Below are 10,032 nucleotides of genomic sequence, written 5' to 3'. Positions count from 1 at the left end.
AAAGAATTTATACAAGATTTTGTTTTTTATATTTCTAAGTCATCATTTTGGTTAAATAAGTAATTTATGGTATTCTGGAATGTTATTTCATAATATCAAGTGTTTGAAACCCCTAACATGTTAACATTCTTTTCAAAATCAAACTCAGTTACAAAATTGTTTTTCCTAATTCCTCACTTTTGGATGTTAAAAAGGGCCCCTGGAGTATCCAAAAGAGAGTAAACAGGATGATATGACATGCTTAGTTACATGGAATTGTCAAAATGGTATTCAATATTAGATGAACTTTTGGTGAGTAATATCAATACATGTTCCAATAGGATTTCTAAAATTCTAATGTCTAAAGTATATGTTATCAACCACAATTAAGGTTGTTATGTTAAGTTACTGTAAACCACAGAAATAGTCAAAATTCCTTGTCAGTCATGTTTCTGATTGTAACTACACTGGACATTTTGTTTTACACAGAAAATTGTCATCTTGTTTAATTTTTTTTAAAATGTTTTTTAATCAACTATAGAACTTTGACAAGTGCTTTCAAATGCAGGCTTCTGATAACTTTGGAGGTTGTAACATTGGAATACATGAAAAATGTGCAGGAGTCATGAAAAGCTAAAATAAAATGTTCATGAATATCAAATAAAATAAGAGTTCACTGAATGGACTGGACAAATAGAAAACTGAAATAATCTTACTAACTTTTGCTTGTAACATTACTGATCCTTGTATTGTTTACCAGATTCAAGGAAACTTATCTCGAGATACTTACAGTCTTTAATATGTGGGTAAGGTGTAGTCTTGTGAACACAATTTGGAGCATATTTGTCTCCCTCTGCCTGACTTCTCCAGAATTTGAAAAATAGTTGTGAGTATTCTAAACTTATGGCAATATAGCTGTTTGCATCAGTGCAATAATAATCCATTTTGCAACAGGACACAATTGGAGAAACTTGTTTCACCAAGGTCTTGACTGAAAGGGTATGCTTCCCTTTAAGGAGTCAAGCTCAACTTTCAGATCAATAAAATCTCCTTGATAAAAACTGGCCACATACCTCATGTATGCAGTTCTTGTTCTGTTCCTTACCTGTGTTAAATAAAGAATGACACTTTCTGACAAGTCTATGAACTCCAAGTTTATCTTGGGACCATAAGAGGAGAAAATCACCCAACTCACAAGTATTTGATGGTACACACCCATATCTGGGCTTCAGTTTAGAAAGTCCTATTAGAATTTTTTGGTGGAACAGAGTTCCATAAAAGCCAGTGAAAAAGACCTATGTAGAAATAGTTATTCTTGCTGGGCTTTATGCAAATAATCAGGTCAAGTGTAAGACTAAAATTTATTTCAAAAACAAGTCATTCCTAGCATGATTTGTTTTTAACAGTAAAGACGACTGGTGAAAGATTATGTTTCAAAACTTATATTTTTATCATTAAATTATAAACTCACTAGTTTTGTGATTTTGCCTACATTTTAGACTAACCCTGCTTATTTCTGTGAACCACCTAGTGATCTTCAACTGCAGCTCAGAAGAAACAAAGGGATGGGTAATGTAAAAATATGGATTAATATTCTATTTCTGGGCAATTATCCTGCAAATCCTGCAGAGTTCTCGGAATAAATACGGTGCCTACCCAAATCTTGGCAAGCATTTGGGTTGCTATAGTTTTCTGGGTGTGTCACAGATATTCTTTTGTCTTTCTTGTGGAACAAGTACTCAATTTCACAACCTCATCTTAGCATTCGGCACATGATAAGGGCTCCATGCAATTTTTGGAGACACATTTTTGTCCCAACCTCAATTCCAAGCTTCAAGTTGAAGTCCTAGGTAAGAATACTTGATCTGAGAAATCCAGAGGCAGATAATAATGGAGGTTAAAAAGCACAGTGCAGGTGAGCATGACTAATTTCAGCAGGTTAAACCAAGCCTCCTATTTCATGGAGAATGGTTATGCTAGCAACCCAGCCATAAATGAGGTATACTGAACTCCAGAATTACTGAATGTACGGGATATACATCATATGTAGATAAAAGCAGATATTTACCCCACTAGGCCTCCCTGTTAACATGGGCAAAAACTGTCTTGACACCCAGGGGTGTCATCTAGTCCATACAAGGATGAACTGGGACTTGATGACAGAAGGATGGACAGGGGTAAGAGAACATTCTTTCTCCTATCCCGCAACATTCCGTTGGTATTTGCTAGGAAGAGAAAGGAACCAGAGATACCTTCTCCTTTCTCTCTTTCTAGATGAGTAGCCATTTATCTTCAGTCTATTCCCCTTTTGAAAGCATCCTGAACCCTTGGGACTTCTTTGAAAGAATGCGTACTTTCTTCCCTTTTTCTCCTCTCTTTACAGATAGGTAATTTTGTCTCAATACTGTGAAACACTGTTCTCAGATACATCCTTCAAGCTTGGAAGAGTTAATTTCCTAAACCTTACACTTACACTGGTTGGCTTAGGATTGGGCTAAGGAGAAAAGAACCCAGAAGCCTGACATGCTGACAAAAGGGTAAAAGGTTTTTTTTGTTGTTGTTTGACTGTTTGCTTCTCTTTTTCAAGTTGGGCTTTTGACCTCCCTCTTCATATGCAAACTGGTAAAAGACTTTGAAATTGGGTTTGTTTTTTGTTTTTTGTTTTTTGTTTTTTGGTTTTTTTTGGCACTATATTAAGTAAATTTAAGGCAGGTTAAAAATAAAAACACAGTATCTCCAAACTATAGAAGGAAAGGTTGGCAAATGAAATATGTGTGTAGTACTATGGAGGAACCAATTGACGTAACTGAAATTGCTATTTCTCATGTTTCTAAACATCAAATAGGAGTTGACCTTGTGCTTGTAATAGTCTGTCCCTGTCTTCCATTTGAGTTAATGAAGATCTGTATAAATTTGCCAACATGAACTGGAGCTTAAAGCCCTGGTGTAATTAGTTGATGTATTAATTTGCCAGCTAGACATGAATTGAACATTACTATGGTGGATTATCATGCCAAAGCCTTACAGTAAAAGCCCTAAAGGAGGTAAAGAATATAGGTCATTTCCAGTTTCAAACTACTGACTGAAAATTTAACACAGACAACAAATAATTTTCTATGAGGAGAGTAAATGTTTTTTACCAACAGAAGATTCAGCATCTAACAGCATAAACAAATATGTTTAAAGAATTACAAGTCAGTACCTTCATTACTATCATAGAAACAAAAGAAAAAAATGCAAATATTAAAACTACCCCACAACAATTTAATTCAAGCATTCAATGTGTTACTGATGTATTATTAAAATTCTGTTTAGCTAAATATTAAGGGAGTGCATGAACTGCATTTGTTTATGTTTCATCTTAACGTTTGTATCTTCTTATAATGAAAGTATTATTCTACATAGATCAGAAATAATAAATATGGCCATTAACATTACAAACCATAATTTCCTTAGATACAGGCAAGTCATCAATAAACTCACTGTAAACTTGAAACATCAATTAAAAAACATAAACACAACTTGGAAAATACCTTTAGGAGTGAACTTCATAGAAAAAGGGATGAGAAATGCATTAATCTATTCCTTATTGTCTTTTTTTATTATTATTATACTTTAAGTTCTAGGGTACATGTGCATAACGTGCAGGTTTGTTACATATGTATACTTGTGCCATGTTGCTGTGCTGCACTCATCAACTCGTCAGCACCCATCAACTCGTCATTTACATCAGGTATAACTCCCAATGCAATCCCTCCCCTCTCCCCCCTCCCCATAATAGGTGCCGGTGTGTGATGTTCCCCTTCCTGAGTCCAAGTGATCTCATTGTTCAGTTCCCACCTATGAGTGAGAACATGCGGTGTTTGGTTTTCTGTTCTTCTGATAGTTTGCTAAGAATGATGGTTTCCAGCTGCATCCATGTACCTACAAAGGACACAAACTCAGCCTTCTTTATGGCTGCATAGTATTCCATGGTGTATATATGCCACATTTTCTTAATCCAGGTTGTCACTGCTGGACATTTGGGTTGATTCCAAGTCTTTGCTATTGTGAATAGTGCTGCAATAAACATGCGTGTGCATATGTCTTTATAACAGCATGATTTATAATCCTATGGGTATATACCCAGTAATGGGATGGCCGGGTCAACTGGTATTTCTAGTTCTAGATCCTTGAGGAATCGCCATACTGTTTTCCATAATGGTTGGACTAGTTTACAATCCCAACAACAGTATAAAAGTGTTCCTTTATCTCCACATCCTCTCCGGCACCTGTTGTTTCCTGATTTTTTAATGATCGCCATTCTAACTGGTGTGAGATGGTATCTCATTGTGGTTTTGATTTGCATTTCTCTGATGGCCAGTGATGATGAGCATTTTTTCATGTGTCTGTTGGCTGTATGAATGTCTTCTTTTGAGAAATGTCTGTTCATATCCTTTGCCCACTTTTTGATGGGGTTGTTTGTTTGTTTGTTTGTTTGTTTGTTTTGAGACGGAGTCTCGCTCTGTCGCCCAGGCTGGAGTGCAGTGGCCGGATCTCAGCTCACTGCAAGCTCTGCCTCCCGGATTCGGGCCATTCTCCTGTCTCAGCCTCCTGAGTAGCTGGGACTACAGGTGCCCGCCACCTCGCCCGGCTAGTTTTTTGTAGTTTTTAGTAGAGACGGGGTTTCACCGTGTTAGCCAGGATGGTCTCGATCTCCTGACCTAGTGATCCACCCGTCTCGGCCTCCCAAAGTGCTGGGATTACAGGCTTGAGCCACCACGCCCGGCCTGTTTGTTTTTTTCTTGTAAATTTGTTTGAGTTCTTTGTAGGTTCTGGATATTAGCCTTTTGTCAGATGAGTAGATTGCAAAAATTTTCTCCCATTCTGTAGGTTGCCTGTTCACTCTGATGGTAGTTTCTTCTGCTGTGCAGAAGCTCTTTAGTTTAATGAGATTCCATTTGTCAATTTTGGAATTTGTTGCCATTGCTTTTGGTGTTTTAGACATGAAGTCTTTGCCCATGCCTATGTCCTGAATGGTACTACCTAGGTTTTCCGCTAGGGTTTTATGGTATTAAGTCTCTAATCTAACTTGAATTAATTTTCGTATAAGGAGTAAGGAAAGGATCCAGTTTCAGCTTTCTACTTATGGCTAGCCAATTTTCCCAGCACCATTTATTAAATAGGGAATCCTTTCCCCATTTCTTGTTTCTCTCAGGTTTATCAACGACCAGATGGCTGTAGATGTGTGGTATTATTTCTGAGGACTCTGTTCTGTTCCATTGGTCTATATCTCTGTTTGGGTACCAGTACCATGCTGTTTTGGTTACTGTAGCCTTGTAGTATAGTTTGAAGTCAGGTAGCGTGATGCCTCCAGCTTTCTTCTTTTGACTTAGGATTGTCTTGGAGATGCGGGCTCTTTTTTGGTTCCATATGAACTTTAAAGCAGTTTTTTCCAATTCTGTGAAGAAACTCATTGGTAGCTTGATGGGGATGGCATTGAATCTATAAATAACCTTGGGCAGTATGGCCATTTTCACTATATTGATTCTTCCTATCCATGAGCATGGTATGTTCTTCCATTTGTTTGTGTCCTCTTTTATTTCACTGAGCAGTGGTTTGTAGTTCTCCTTGAAGAGGTCCTTTACATCCCTTGTAAGCTGCATTCCTAGGTATTTTATTCTCTTTGAAGCAATTGTGAATGGAAGTTCATTCCTGATTTGGCTCTCTGTTTGTGTGTTACTGGTGTATAAGAATGCTTGTGATTTTTGCACATTAATTTTGTATCCTGTGACTTTGCTGAAGTTCTTTATCAGCTTAAGGAGATTTTGTGCTGAGACAATGGGGTTTTCTAAATATACAATCATGTCATCTGCAAACAGGGACAATTTGACTTCTTCTTTTCCTAACTGAATACCCTTGATTTCTTTCTCTTGCCTGATTGCCCTAGCCAGAACTTCCAACACTGTGTTGAATAGGAGTGGGGAAAGACGGCATCCCTGTCTTGTGCCTGTTTTCAAAGGGAATTTTTCCAGTTTTTGCCCATTCAGTATGATATTGGCTGTGGGTTTGTCATAAATAGCTCTTATGATTTTGAGGTACGTTCCATCAATACCGAATTTATTGAGCGTTTTTAGCATGAAGGGCTGTTGAATTTTGTCAAAAGCCTTTTCTGCATCTATTGAGGTAATCATGTGGTTCTTGTCTTTGGTTCTGTTTATATGCTGGATTATGTTTGTTGATTTGCGAATGTTGAACCAGCCTTGCATCCCAGGGATGAAGCCCACTGGATCATGGTGGATAAGCTTTTTGATGTGTTGCTGAATCCGGTTTGCCAGTATTTTATTGAGGATTTTTGCATCGATGTTCATCAGGGATATTGGTCTAAAATTCTCTTTTTTTGTTTTGTCTCTGCCAGGCTTTGGTATCAGGATGATGTTGGCCTCATAAAATGAGTTACAGAGGATTCCCTCTTTTTCTATTGATTGGAATAGTTTCCGAAGGAATGGTAACAGCTCCTCCTTGTACCTCTGGTAGAATTCAGCTGTGAATCCATCTGATCCTGGACTTTTTTTGGTTGGTAGGCTATTAATTGTTGCCTCAATTTCAGAGCCTGCTATTGGTCTATTCAGGGATTCAACTTCTTCCTGGTTTAGACTTGGAAGAGTGTAAGTGTCCAGGAAATTATCCATTTCTTCTAGATTTTCTAGTTTATTTGCATAGAGGTGTTTATAGTATTCTCTGATGGTAGTTTGTATTTCTGTGGGGTCAATGGTGATATCCCCTTTATCATTTTTTATTGCGTCTATTTGATTCTTCTCTCTTTTCTTCTTTATTAGTCTTGCTAGTGGTCTGTCAATTTTGTTGATCTTTTCAAAAAACCAACTCCTGAATTCATTGGTTTTTTGGAGGTTTTTTTGTGTCTCTATCTCCTTCAGTTCTGCTCTGATCTTAGTTATTTCTTGCCTTCTGCTAGCTTTTGAATGAGTTTGCTCTTCCTTCTCCAGTTCTGTTAATTGTGTTGTTAGAGTGTCAATTTCAGATCTTTCCTTCTTTCTCTTGTAGGCATTTAGTGCTATAAATTTCCCTCTACACACTGCTTTAAATGTGTCCCAGAGATTTTGGTATGTTGTATCTTTGTTCTCATTGGTTTCAAAGAACATCTTTATTTCTGCCTTCATTTCATTATGTGCCCAGTAGTCATTCAGGAGCAGGTTATTCAGTTTCCATGTAGTTGAGTGGTTTTGATTGAGTTTCTTAGTCCTGAGTTCTAGTTTGATTGCACTGTGGTCTGAGACACAGTTTGTTATAATTTCTGTTCTTTTCCAATTGCTGAGGAGTGCTTTACTTCCAATTGTGTGGTCAATTTTGGAATAAGTGTGATGTGGTGCTGAGAAGAACGTATATTCTGTTGATTTGGGGTGGAGAGTTCTGTAGATGTCTATTAGGTCTGCTTGCTGCAGAGATGAGTTCAATTCTTGGATATCCTTGTTACCATTCTGTCTCATTGATCTGTCTAATGTTGACAGTGGAGTGTTGAAGTCTGCCATTATTATTGTATGGGAGTCTAAGTCTCTTTGTAAGTCTCTAAGGACTTGCTTTATGAATCTGGGCGCTCCTGTATTGGGTGCATATATATTTAGGATAGTTAGCTCTTCCTGTTGAATTGATCCCTTTACCATTATGTAATGGCCTTCTTTGTCTCTTTTGATCTTTGATGGTTTAAAGTCTGTTTTATCAGAGACGAGTATTGCAACCCCTGCTTTTTTTTGTTCTCCATTTGCTTGGTAAATCTTCCTCCATCCCTTTATTTTGAGCCTATGTATGTCTCTGCGTGTGAGATGGGTCTCCTGAATACAGCAGACTGATGGGTCTTGATTCTTTATCCAGTTTGCCAGTCTGTGTCTTTTAATTGGAGCATTTAGTCCATTTACATTTAAGGTTAATATTGTTACGTGTGAACTTGATCCTGCCATTATGATATTAACTGGTTATTTTCTCGTTAGTTGATGCAGTTTCTTTCTAGCTTCAATGGTCTTTACATTTTGTCATGTTTTTGCAATGGCTGGTACCAGTTGTTCCTTTCCATGTTTAGTGCTTCCTTCAGGGTCTCTTGTAAGGCAGGCCTAGTGGTGACAAAATCTCTAAGCATTTGCTTATCTGTAAAGGATTTTATTTCTCCTTCACTTATGAAACTTAGTTTGGCTGGATATGAAATTCTGGGTTTAAAATTCTTTTCTTTAAGAATGTTGAATATTGGCCCCCACTCTCTTCTGGCTTGGAGAGTTTCTGCCGAGAGATCTTCTGTTAGTCTGATGGGCTTCCCTTTGTGGGTAACCCGACCTTTCTCTCTGGCTGCCCTTAAGATTTTTTCCTTGATTTCAACTTTGGTGAATCTGGCAATTATGTGTCTTGGAGTTGCTCTTCTCGAGGAGTATCTTTGTGGCGTTCTCTGTATTTCCTGGATTTGAATGTTGGCCTGCCCTACTAGGTTGGGGAAATTCTCCTGGATGATATCCTGAAGAGTGTTTTCCAACTTGGTTCCATTTTCCCCCTCTCTTTCAGGCACCCCAATCAGACGTAGATTTGGTCTTTTTACATAATCCCATACTTCTTGCAGTCTTTGTTCATTTCTTTTTCTTCTTTTTTCTTTTGGTTTCCCTTTTCACTTCATTTCATTCATTTGATCCTCAATCGCTGATACTCTTTGTTCCAGTTGATCGAGTCGGTTACTGAAGCTTGTGCATTTGTCATGTATTTCTCGTGTCATGGTTTTCATCTCTTTCATTTCGTCTATGACCTTCTCTGCATTAATTACTCTAGCCATCAATTCTTCCACTTTTTTTTCAAGATTTTTAGTTTCTTTGCACTGGGAACGTAATTCCTCCTTTAGCTCTGAGTTTGATGGACAGAAGCCTTCTTCTCTCATCTCGTTAAAGTCATTCTCCATGAAGCTTTGATCTGTTGCTGGCGATGAGCTGGGCTCCTTTGCTGGGGGAGATGCACTCTTATTTTTTGAATTTCCAGCTTTTCTGCCCTGCTTTTTCCCCATCTTTGTGGTTTTTATCTGCCTCTGGTCTTTGATGATGATGGTGATGTACTGATGGGGTTTTGGTGTAGGTGTCCTTCCCGTTTGATAGTGTTCCTTCTAACAGTCAGGACACTCAGCTATAGTCTGTTGGAGATTGCTTGAGGTCCACCCCAGACCCTGTTTGCCTGGGTATCAGCAGCGGAGGCTGCAGAAGATAGAATATTGCTGAACAGCGAGTGTACCTGTCTGATTCTTGCTTTGGAGCTTCCTCTCAGGGGTGTACTCCACCCTATGAGGTGTGGGGTGTCAGACTGCCCCTATTGGGGGATGTCTCCCAGTTAGGCTACTCAGGGGTCAGGGACCCACTTGAGCAGGCAGTCTGTCCCTTCTCAGATCTCAGCCTCTGTGTTGGGAGATCCACTGCTCTCTTCAAAGCTGTCAGACAGAGTCGTTTGTGTCTGCAGAGGTTTCTGCTGCTTTTGTTGTTCTTTACTGTGCCCTGTCCCCAGAGGTGGAATCTACAGAGACAGGCAGGTTTCCTTGAGCTGCTGTGAGCTCCACCCAGTTCAAGCTTCCCAGCGGCTTTGTTTACCTACTTAAGCCTCAGCAATGGTGGGCGCCCCTCCCCCAGTCTCGCTGCTGCCTTGCCGCAAGATCGCAGACTGCTGTGCTAGCAATGAGGGAGGTTCCGTGGGCGTGGGACCCTCCTGGCCAGGTGTGGGATATAATCTCCTGGTGTGCCTGTTTGCTTAAAGTGCAGTATTGGGGTGGGAGTTACCTGATTTTCCAGGTGTTGTGTGTCTCAGTTCCCCTGGCTAGGAAAAGGGATTCCCTTCCCCCTTGTGCTTCGCAGGTGAGGTGATGCCTCACCCTGCTTCAGCTCTGGCTGGTCAGGCTGCAGCAGCTGACCAGCACTGATTGTCCAGCACTCCCTAGTGAGATGAACCCAGTACCTCAGTTGAAAATGCAGAAATCACCGGTCTTCTGTGTCGCTCGCGCTGGGAGTTGGAGACTGGAGCTGTTCCTATTCGGCCATCTTCCCT

This window comes from Macaca nemestrina, chromosome Y, assembly GCF_043159975.1.
Source record: "Macaca nemestrina isolate mMacNem1 chromosome Y, mMacNem.hap1, whole genome shotgun sequence".
Taxonomy (NCBI): Eukaryota; Metazoa; Chordata; class Mammalia; order Primates; family Cercopithecidae; genus Macaca; species Macaca nemestrina.
Note: the sequence above shows the minus strand (reverse complement) of the source record.